The sequence below is a fragment of the Octopus sinensis genome, unplaced genomic scaffold (assembly GCF_006345805.1).
Source record: "Octopus sinensis unplaced genomic scaffold, ASM634580v1 Contig11718, whole genome shotgun sequence".
NCBI lineage: Eukaryota > Metazoa > Mollusca > Cephalopoda > Octopoda > Octopodidae > Octopus > Octopus sinensis.
Genome location: NW_021832432.1, coordinates 510,001 through 522,750, shown reverse-complemented (window position 1 = coordinate 522,750; position 12,750 = coordinate 510,001).

Sequence of the window (12,750 nt, the reverse complement as noted above, 5' to 3'; positions counted from 1 at the left end):
TGGGGAAATTTTGAACCTGGGTTCTCATTCTTAGAGTATTTTTCAATGTATTCTAAAGTAAACAATGCCCGAAGAGAGATGTGATGGTCACGCTTAAATGTCTTAGATTATAGATTTGCTTAAGGAGGCAAACTAACAGAATTGTTATCGCGCCAGACAAAATGCTTGGTAGTATTTCATCTGTCTTTATGCTGAGGTTGACTTAGCCTTTCATCCTTTCAGGGTCAATGAAATGAAATACCAGTTGATCACTGGGGGCGATTATGCTGACCATCTCCTCCCACAAGAAATTTTAGGCTTGCTTAATGTGGGAGTAAACAACAACTGCTACGTGGATTGAACAGTGTACTTTACTCTGAACACAGTACAATACCAATCGCATAAGATAAATACTATCTACCTTTTGACCTGTTGAGAGACTGATAAATTCTGAACTCTGTCAACTGTAACCCTCAAAATCTATCTTTCCACTTTATGCCAGGTGGCTGACACACACACACACACACACGCACACACTCTTTCTCTCTCCACGCTACCTTGTCAATGGCTGTGGTTCACATCTGGTTCCATGTTCCCCATCCACCATCTTGCTTCCCTTTTTCAACAGTTCTTGAGCCTTCCTTACTTCCTCCTCCTCCTTTCAATATAGAGCATGAGCAGCAATGTACAGAGGGGGGAGATAGAAGTACATTGGCCATATCTTATGGAAAGATCTCAACAATAAATATTTTCAAGAACATCATTCCCACTCATCTTGTTGGACCATATACATAGACCCATCCTGAATAAAAAAAAAAATAAAGACAGCAATGGTGAACTTATGACATAGCATAGTGTTTTAGGTGATAAGTGATGGACTATGGTAAAAAAAAATCTCCCTGTTGGGATCTTTCCATAAGACATGGTCAATGTACTTCTATATCATTCTCTGTACTTTGGTGCTCATGTGCTATACTGTGACATTAATTTGAGGGTTGAGCATGAGCAGCCCTCAGAATAATCTCAAAATAATGTCGCAATATTGTAAAAGAACCATAATTCAGTGGTGGTAAACATTTTGAGCCCAGTATCCTGAAATTTAAATTTTTTTTAACCTTTTAGCATTTAAACCAGCCATATCTGGCCCAAATATTCTACCAGCTGCTCACATCAACCCAGAATGTAATTCAAAAGTAAACAATCACATCTTTAAAATCTCAAAGCTATGAGATAATGCATGATTAATTCAAAACAATATGAGTGAATAAGCATTACATTTGACAGAGAAATTTAAATACTAAAGAGTTAATAATCCTGTTATATTGGTGACTCTCTTAGATGTTCAAGTGTATTTTAGTTTAAGGTAAATGCTTATAGATAAAATCTTTTATTGCAGGGAAACTTTCCTTTCTTTTTTTTTTCCCCAAAGTCCATCACTTATGACCTAAAACCCCATGATGTGTCACTGATGTGTCATAGGTTCACCATCACTGTCTTACTGTTTGTTTTTGGATGTTGTTGTTTTTTTCGGATAGGTCTCTGTATATGGTCCCCCACAAGTGAAAATGATGTTCTTGAAAACTTATAAACAAAACATGGCCATTAGTGAAATTCTTAAGAGATGATGGCTCAAGAAGAAAAGGGTTGGACATAGTGGCCAGTGCAAGGGTTAAGATAGAGAGACACAATATGGATGGTGAGAAGAGAAGTGATGAATGAGTTATTTAGCCCTGGGTGGAGATGGAATGATACCAGACAATTCTGCAGAGCAAAGGCCCTGGTAGTAGCAGTAGAAAATGTAGAATGAAGAGACAGCAAACCAAAGCCATAAAGGTTGAAATGTGTTGTTGAATCTATCACCTGTCCTTTTTTTTTATGTTGAACGGTTATGAGTATTGAGATGCACTGGGAAATGTAAAACTTAGAAATCTGATGTGTATGAAAAAAATCATTAGAGTGGTGTTTGTTTTAACCCTTTAGTATATAACCTAGCTGTATCCAGCCCAACCTCTCACACTTACCTTACAATGTCAATATACAAACACACGATTGAATTCTTGAAGCTATGAGATAAAGCATGATTAATTCAAAACAATACGAATAAATAAGCATTACATTTGACAAAGAAATCTGAATGCTAAAGGGTTAAAGTTTATCTGAAAAACTCAGGTAGTAACATTTAAGATCATCATCTTTGACATCTTTTTGTATCCCCCAAAAGAAGAACAGTTGTACACCTGACATTAAGATGTAGTTCACTCAGCACTGAACAATTTGCTTTTGTCTCTAGACCCTCATGAACTTGAGGAATTTAACTGCTTCACTATAGTAAGGTACAAAACTCCTTCAATATATAGTAAGGCACAGTAGTTTGATATTTGTGGATTCAAAAGAGCGACCAAGATACATTTGGTTGTCTCAAAGTATGTTTGGTCAAAATTGATCTCTTTTATCATAAACTGCTGCCAATGTGTAAATCCGTTCTTTCTAAAGTGGCAAGCTAATAGAATCATTACTACAAGGGAGTACTGAAAAGTACTTGGCTTTAAAGGTATCATGAAAGGCCTGATTGGAAGCCCAACCTTCCAAGTTTTTTAACAGGGCTTAGAAAAACTGAAGGACTGCTGCAATAAGTGTGTGAATCTGAGAAGGGAATATATTGAATAAATTCATAATTAACTGACCCTGCTGTATTTTCTTTTACCCAAAGCCAGTAACTTTTCAGCACCCTCTTGTACATTAGACCAAATGTTTAGTGGGATTTCTTCTGGCTCTTTGCATTCCAAGTTCAAATGCCAATGACGTCAGATTTGCCTTTCATCACTTCAAGGTTGATAAAAAAAAAAAGTACCAGCTGACCACTGGGAGAAGGGTTCAATATAATTCACTTCCTCTTCCCCTCAAAAATCACTTGCCTTGTGCCAAAAATTTAAAAGAATCATATATGCCATCTGGCAAATAAACTCCAAGTAAAAATCATAAAAGAAAGCAACATTTAGCATTTATCTTTTCTGCTAGTGTTTCTGTTATTATCTAAACATCACAACAAAAGCATAAAACTGTTTCAATGTTTAAAAGGCGGCGAGCTGGCAGAAACGTTAGCACGCCGGGCGAAATGCTTAGCGGTATTTCATCTGCGTTACGTTGTGAGTTCAAATTCCGCCGAGGTCGACTTTGCCTTTCATCCTTTCAGGGTCGATAAATTAAGTATCAGTTATGCACTGGGGTCGATGTAATCGACTTAATACCTATGTCTGTCCTTGTTTGTCCCCTCTGTGTTTAGCCCCTTGTGGGTAATAAAGAAATAGGTATTTTGTCTGCCGTTACGTTGTGAGTTCAAATTCCGCCAAGCTTGACTTTGCCTTTCATCCTTTCAGGGTCGATAAATTAAGTATCAGTTATGCACTGGGGTCGATGTAATCGACTTAATCCCTTTGTCTGTCCTTGTTTGTCCCCTCTGTGTTTAACCCCTTGTGGGCAATAAAGAAATAAGAACTGTTTCAATGCAAGTTTTGAAAAGTATTTCTTCATAAAGTAGAATTGTCACATTAATATTATTAATCTGTTGTAGCAACATTTCTATCTCTAGTAATAAAGGAATGAAAGAATTTTCATTATTTTTTAATATCATAAGCTCTCCATTACTATGTCAATTTCTTTATTTCTTTTATCTTATCATTGGCAAAACTGGAACACATAAGTGCTAAGTCATTTTCTTTGAATTAATATATAGATTATGATATCATCATAAAATTACACCTGTTTTTCTCTACTGGTATTGGACGGGCATAGCATCATTTTTACCACAGTGCTGATCCAACATTCTGAAGTCAGAACTCACCATTTCTACTATGTGTTTCTCTCTTCTGCAAATTTCTTCATCATCGTTTAACATCCGTTTTCCGCACTAGCACGGGTTGGACGGTTCGACCGGGGTCTGGGGAGCCAGGGGCTGCTCCAGGCTCCAGTCTGATCTGGCAGTGTTTCTACAGCTGGATGCCCTTCCTAATGCCAACAACTCCGCGAGTGTAGTGGGTGCTTTTTACGTGCCACCTGCACAAGTGCCAGAGGGGTCTGGCATCGGCCACGATCGGTTGGTGCTTTTTTTGGATTATTTGTTAGACCAGATATACAGTTTATGGTTTTCTTTGTTGTCTTGTTTTTTTCAATGGTCTCAGTCATTAGACTGTGGCAATGCTGGAGCACCATCTTAAAATGATCAACCACATCATCTAGTCTGATACTTCTCTCATCAATCTCAAACAGAATGCAGAGACACTTGTTTCAAGGGAGACAACTTAGTAGGACATAAATATTGATTTCAAATTTTGGCACAAGGCCAGCAAGTGTGGGGTGGGGATAAGTCGATTATATAGACCCCAGTATTCAACTGGTACTTATTATTATATCGACCTCGAAAGGATGAAAGTTGATCTCAGCGGAATTTGAACTCAGAATGTAAAGACGGTCGAAATGCCGCTATGCATTTTGCTCAGCGTGCTAACAATTCTGTGAGCTCATCGCCTTTAGTTAGACATTAACTGATGATGATGATGGTGCTGTTGCTACTGATGATGATAATGTTATCTATATCATCATCATCATCATCACCATCAGTTTAACATCCATTCCACCATACTAGCATAAGTCAGATGGAATTCATTGAGGCATGATTTCTCCGTGGATAGAATGGATGCTCTTTCTGTTGCCAGTCTTAACTTGTTTAGAAGTAAGGTAATATTTCCCCTCAGCAAGGCAGCGAGCTGGCAGAAACGTTAGCACGCCGGGCGAAATGCTTAGCGGTATTTTGTCTGCCATTACGTTCTGAGTTCAAATTCCGCCGAGGTCGACTTTGCCTTTCATCCTTTCAGGGTCGATAAATTAAGTACCAGTTACGCACTGCAGTCGATGTAATCAACTTAATCCCTTTGTCTGTCCTTGTTTGTCCCCTCTATGTTTAGCCCCTTGTGGGCAATAAATAAGAAACCTTAGCACACCAGGCAAAATGCTTGGCAGTATTTCATCTGTCTTCACATCCTGAGTTCAAATTCCACCAAGGTCTACTTTGCCTTTCATCGTTTTGGAGGTCCTCAATAAATTAAGTACCAGTTGCGTACTGAGATTGATTAAATCGACTGCCTCCCCTGCCCCAAAACAATTTGGGGCCTTGTGTCTAAAGTAGAAAAGAATATTTCCCCTCGGCTAAACATGTTTTCACAGAAGACTAGAAATGAATGACACAACTCACATGATAGTGACTCCTGCAACCATCATGCAAAGCCAAGACAAGGACGGACACACACACACACATGTATAGAACAAAGACATGGCTTCCAAATAATGTGGTTTCAAGTTCAGTTCCACTGTACAGCACCTTGGGCAAGTGTCTTCTACTATAGCCCTGGGCCGACCAAAGCCTTGTGAGTGGATTTGGTAGATGGAAACAGAAAGAAATCTGTTGTGTGTGAGAGGGAGTGGGGAGGAGAGAAAGAGAGAGAGAGGGAAAGAGAGAGAACATTTCAAAGAGACATGATATATTTTAACCTTTTATCATTTACTGGCATTCCATCAGTAACAACTAAAAAGGTTCCAGTTGATCCAATTAATGGAACGGCTTGCTCATGAAATTAACGTGCAAGTGGCTGAGCACTCCACAGACACACATACCCTTAATGTAGTTCTCAGGGAGATTCAACAGGACACAGGATGTGACAAAGCTGGTCCTTTGAAATACAGGTACTACCCATTTTTGCCAACTGAGTGGCCTGGAGCAGCATGAAATAAAGGGTCTTACTCAAGGAAACAACGTGTCACCAGGAATTGAACTCATGACCTTACAATCACGAGCTGAATACCCTAACCACTAAGCCATGAACCTGCACCCTTTAGCATTTAAAGTGGCCATATCCAGCCAAAATATTACACTTCTTTTATGTTCAAACTGAATGTATTTGGCTTCTCACACCTACCCTGCCATGTCATCCTAAAAATATAGAATTACATCATTGAAATCTCTGGGCTACAAGATAAGACATTAATAATTCAAAACAATGTGAATAAATACGCATTAAATTTGACAGAATACTTTGAATGCTAACGAGTTAAATATATAATTAAGAAATATTAATAACTTTACATAGCTATGTCAATTAGTTTCTCAGAAGCACAATTTCCAATGTTTTCAGTGACAATTATGCAATATGAAGTAGTCTAATGGAAAAGTCATTAAGATGCCAAGCTTACATATCATTTTAGGTTTCTTTCTGAGGTATGGTTGTCTTGTTAAGAACTTTGTGTTGCAACATGCTGCCAAGAGTTCAACTCAACTGTACAGTACCTTAGGCAAATGTCTTATTTCTTTATTGCCCACAAGGGGCTAAATAAAGGGATTAAGTCGATTACATCGACCCCAGTGTGCAACTGGTACTTAATTTATCAACTCCAAAAGGTTGAAAGGTAAAGACGACCTTGGCAGAATTTGAACTGAGAACATAATGGCTGATGAAATACTGCTAAGCATTTCACCCAGCATGCTAAAGTTTCTGTCAGCTTAGGCAAATGTTTTCTACCATTGCCTTGAATTGACTAATGCTTTGAATGAAATTTAGGAGAAAGAAACTGAACAGAAACCTAATGCGTGAGTGTGTGTGTATGTACCATCACAACTATCCAACTAATGAGAACATGAAACTGAGCAACAGCTTCGTGAAGATTTTACAGCTTTAATAAAAGCATATTACTCTACCTCAGGTACTCGAGTACTATTTTCTCCAACTTGTTTTGTATTTATATACTTACTTGTGCCTGTACATATGTATATAGTTTTTGTATGTGGCAAATGTTCAGGTGCTATAAACACTGAAAATGTGCAAAGAATAGCTTCTGTCTCATTCCAGGGGAGAAAAACTAGAAGTAGTTGATAGTTTCTGTTACCTAAGTGACCAAGTCTGAAAGTGTAGCTGCTAGAATAAGAATAGCCTGGGCAAAGTTCAGAGAGCTCCTACCTCTGCTGGTGACAAAGGGCCTCTTGCTCGGAATAAAAGGTAGACTGTATGACGCATGTGTACAAACAGCCATGCTACATGGCAGTGAAACATGGGCCATGACTGCTGAGGACATGCGTAAGCTTGCAAGGAATGAAGCCAGTATGCTCCACTGGATGTGTAATATCAGTGTGCATACACGACAGAGTGTAAGTACCTTGAGTGAAAAGTTGGACCTAAGAAGCATCAGATGTGCTGTGCAAGAGAGATGACTGGTATGGTCATGTGGTGAGAATGGATGACGATAGCTGTGTGAAAAAGTGCCACACCCTAGCGGTTGAGGGAACCTGTGGAAGAGGTAGACCTGGGATGAAGTGGTGAAGCATGACCTTCAAACATTAGGCCTCACCAAGGCAATGACTAGTGACCAAGACCTTTGGAAATATGCTGTGCTTGAGAAGACCCGCAAGCCAAGTGAGATCATAACCTGTGGCCTATGCCAGGGGAGTAACCAGCCCACTTATGCATACCTTTCCTTCACTGGACACTAAGCCCTGCTTGCAAAGACCTGTTGAGGCAAGTGAAATCGAAATCAAAATCAAATTCAATGACAGTACCGCATGACTGGCATCCGTGCTAGTGAAGTGCTAAGAGCACCATCCAAGCGTGATTATTGCCAGGGCAGCTGACTGGTTCCCATACTGGAGGCATGTAAAATGCACCATTCAAGCGTGATCGTTGCCTCACTGGTACTTGTGCCGGTGGCACATGAAAAACAATATTCAAGTGAGGTCATTGGCAGTGCCACTGGACTGGCTCTTGTGCAGGTGGCACGTAAAAAACACCAATTTGAGCATGGCCATTGCCAGTACTGCCTGACTAGCCCTCATGCCAGTGGCATGTAAAAGCACCCACTACATTCTCGAAGTGATTGGCATTAGGAAGGGAATCCAGCTGCAGAAACTATGCCAGATCAGATTGGAGCCTGGTGCAGCCATCTGGTTCGCCAGTCCTCAGTCAAATCGTCCAACCCATGCCAGCATGGAAAGCGGACGTTAAACAATGATGATATATATATATATATATATACATACATACAGCAGTGACCATAATATAAGAGTCAGTAAGAACAAGTGTATTGAAATATTTATTATAGAAGATTGACAAAATGTTGAGACTGGATATTTTACATATGTTTAGACATATCTAATATCTATCTTTCGTGAAAATTTCAAGCGAATGGAATAAATATTTTATAAGTTATGAGGAAATAAACAAATACTCTTCCAAACTGCAATGACCAGTGTCACTTAGATAAACAATGAAAAATAGGACAAGAATAAAATGGTCAATGACCTCCTGACATCTGTTACCAGAAGACTGAATTAATTTCTTGCAAAATGATAGAGTAATATTGCTCCATTCATTTTGCAATAATTCCCAGAGTTCATCTTGGTTCTTTGGATTTCTCCTTCGCACCCCATCACCAATAATCTTCCAAACGTTTTCCATAGGGTTGAGATTGGGACTTTGAGGTGGCCAGTCCATGAGATCAACCCCTTCACTCAAAAAATCTTTGACTCTCTTCGCAGTGTGACAAGGAGGGTTACCCTGCACAAACACAGGTGGTTGAACTGATGAAGATTGGAGATGTGGAAGGGCATGCTGTCTAAGGACCTGCTTGTAGATTTCAGCATTGACAGTCCCTTGTAGGCAAATAAATGGACCAGGACCAGCAGTAGAGATCACTCCCCATACTATTACACTGCCTCCTCCATATTTCACTGTCTTCTTTACACATGCATGAGATAACCTTTTGCCACTTCTTCGTAGGATGTACATCCCACCATCAGAACCAATCACATTAACCTTCGATTCATCACTAAAATGAACCTGCGATTACAGTCCTTCTGTCTTGAAGACAGTCTCTTTGATTCCTCTTAATGATCAGAGATTTCTTTGTCAGTGCCCAAGCAAACAATCCAGAACCTCGTAACCCCTGAGAAACTGTTTTTCATGATACATGGACATCGGAAGTGGAGCTAAACTCTCAGGATATCTCAGCAGCACTCTTAAACCTATCCTTCAGTGACATTCTAACCATAATACAATCTTGTTTGGATGAAGATCTACTGGTTTTGGGTTTAGCATTTGTTGATCCTGATGACTTAAAACAAGTTACAATTCATTGCACAACACTTCTAGACCTTCCTACAGTAGTTGCTATCACAGAATTTGACTTGCTCCCTTGGTGAAGGCACACCAGTCGTCTCTCACAAACCGCCATATTGACAGTTGAATGGTCCAATAATGTAAGATCATAAGAAGTAACTGTTAGCCCATTAATAGTCTTCTAAATAACAAATACCTCGGTTAGTAGCTCATTTTTATCTAAGTGACTCTTAACTGGGCCACTGCAATCTGGAAGATTGTTTATTTCCTAACTTACGAAATATTTATTCCATTCACATGAAATTTTCACAAAAGATAGATATTAGATATATCTAAATATGTATAAAATATCTAGTCTCAGCATGTTAATCTTCTATAACTATTTCAATACACTTGATCTTACTGACCCTTATATTATGGCTGCTACTGTCCATATAAATTTATTTATGTACATATATATATAGGTACATACACATACATACATATGTATGTATGCATGTATGTATATATGTATACATATATGTACACATGTATATACGTACACCCATATATTAATATGTACATACACATATATATGTACACACACAGATACATATATATGTACTTGCACTGGGTTGGAATACCTATGTTCAGTCCACTGTAGGACAAAGGTCTCAGCATGTCGACTCCGCCAACCATGGTCTGATGTGGAGGCTGTGAATTTAAGCTTGAGATCACTGATACATTATATATATATATCCATCATCATCATTTCACATCCTCCTTCTATGCTGGCATGAGCTGGATGTTCAGCAGGGTCAAACACACTGGATAACAACATCATGCTCTAATGTCTCAGTTCTGTACAGTTTCTACAATCAAATGCCAGATGCCCTTCCTAATGCCATCCAATTTAGAGTGTACTGAGTGACTTTTTCCATGGCACCACCACTAATGATGTCACCATGTAATGAACACATAAAAAAAAAACTCATCACTCCTCCTTTTAGGGACAGGACAAGATTTTCCACATACATCCACAGCACTTCTCTTAGATTTCACAACAGATCTTAATAACATCTTGAGTTGGATGGTTTTTTTTCTATTTTTTACTTGTTTCAGTCATTATGCTACGGCCATGCTGGGGCACAGCCTTGAAGAATTTTAGTCAAATTTATTGCAGTTGTCATTCAGTTTTTCTAAGCCTTGTAAAAGAACTCAGGAGGTTGGGATTCCTGCCAGGCCTTTTGCAATACCATTGTAACCAGGAACTTTTCAAAACCCTCTTGAGTGTATAAATATATAATCTAAGGTCCTAGAGGAGTATAATGGTAGGGGATTCCTAATGATGCAATCAACCCAAGTTCTGGGCTATTAACACTGTACATTCCAGACTAGTACTGAAATTCTTCAGGTATAGAAAATCCTGGTTTCACGTTGGTAAAATCATTGTAATCAGAGTAAAATATAATCTAAATAATAAGAAAAAAAGAATTTGACCACACCTTTAGGTAAAGATGTGTTAAAGTATGATATGGTAGTGTTTCACAACACTGGGTGATGTTGTAGTATTGGTGTGTCTTGTATAATGGTACACTGTGTTGTAAGTTAGCATGAGATAGTGTCTAAGTGTTGTATTGTTAAGATAAAAGGATTCTGTTGCATAATCCTAGAAGGAACATTCATAAACATTGCAGAATGGTGAAGTTGAGGAGACTGATGTCCAGCTTGAGCTTCTGCAAATTGATGAAGTCTATAAGGAAAATACAGACAGTGAAGGTCTGTCTTATTTAGATTGTGTGTGTGTGTGTGTGTGTGTGTGTATTCATCAGCCTTTTTATGTCCACTTTTCCATATTTGCAAGGGTCAAATGAAATTTATTGAAGCAAACTTTCTAAGCTGGATGCTCTGACTGTCACCAACCCTCACTTGTTTCCAGGCAATGTAGTAGTAACCTGGCCAGACATTTCTTTTACAGAAGTCTCAAAATGAACATATGACAGTGATGCTCATTTACAACCATCATATGGCATGAAGACAAGGAATATACACAAATACAAACAAATGCATGATCAGTTTCTTCCAGTTTCTATCTATCAACACTCACAAGGCTCAGGGCTGTAGAAGAAGACACTTGTTGAAGGTGCTGTGCAGTGGAACTGAACCTGAGACCGCATGACTGGGATATATGGATACATGTGTAAAAAAAGGGTAAAGTTACCTTCTCGAGTCGTGCTGACTCCTAAGGGCCAGTTTCCAGGTTTCCATTGCAAATAAGTTCCCCACATGGATGGGACACCGGTCTGTCACAGGATTACTCATTTTTGCCAGCTGGGTGGACTAGAGCAACATGAAATGAAGAGTTTTCTCAAGAACACGTGTCGCCCAGTTCAGAAAGTGAAACCACAATCTTACAATCATGAGTTTCAACACCCCCAACCACTGAGCCATGTGCTTCCACATACGTGTGTGTGTCTTTTCACTTCACTGTCTTGACATGATGTTTGTAAATGAGCATTACCATCATACAAGTGATGTTGTACAGCATAACATTGGAGTATGATATGGTAGTGTTTCACAACATTGGGTGATGTTGTGGTATTGGTGCATCTTGTATAATGGTACACTGTGTTGTATGTTAGCATGAGAGCATGTCTTAGTGTTGTATTGTAAGAGTAAAGGTTTCTGTTACATAATCCTAGAAGGAGAACTTATAAACATTGCAGAATGGTGAAGTTGAGGAGACTGATGTCCAGCTTGAGCTTCTGCAAATTAATGATGTCTATAGGGAAAATATAGACAGTGAAGGAAGGATTGTGAACAATGTGGACTTAACGTGATGAAAGGTGGTGCACCCAGAGGCTGTGTGGAGGAAGGTGAGCAGACAGCCTGCTAGTTTGAAGGGCATATGCCACAGGTAGAAGAGACGTGCCAGTTGGTTAGTCATCATTAAGTGCCTTGTTCCTGGAGACATACAGTGCCCCAAGCTGGACATGAACTACAAACCTTTATTTCTGAACTAGGTGTACTATATAAACACACATCAAGGAATAAGACACCCAATAATAATTAGAACTGAATAATAAGACAGGTATACGTAAATTCTAAATATGCTAACTATAATTTCAAGTCTGTGGCAACCCTTGTTGCTTAAATAATTTCTGGATTTAAAACAAGGAGTCGTTTTAGTGAAATTATAATTTCAAATACAAATGACATTTATTACATATGCTTTCCCAATTCATCGTCCTCAAACATTTTTTTTATGGCTTAATATCTTTCCTAATACTAACCACTCAAGTATTTAAGTTTCTGTGCTTTGTTTCAATTAAATAAATCAATGCATCTTTATTTGTTCGATAAACACTAAGAGCCGCGTTACTTCAACAAGAGGAAAGTGTTGAAATCTATAGTGATTTGTCAAATATTAAGCTAAAATATATATATACATTTTAAAAAACATTAGATTAAAACAACGATATATACACAAACGCAGAACAGTAGTAGCTGTAATATTTTTGTCTCAGAGAAACTTCTCGTACGAGAGTTGGCGTATTAAAAACACAGAACTCGCTCAGAAAGTGGTCAACTTATCGCCAGACACCGGTGTGCTCAAAATATAAAGGAGGCTACGACT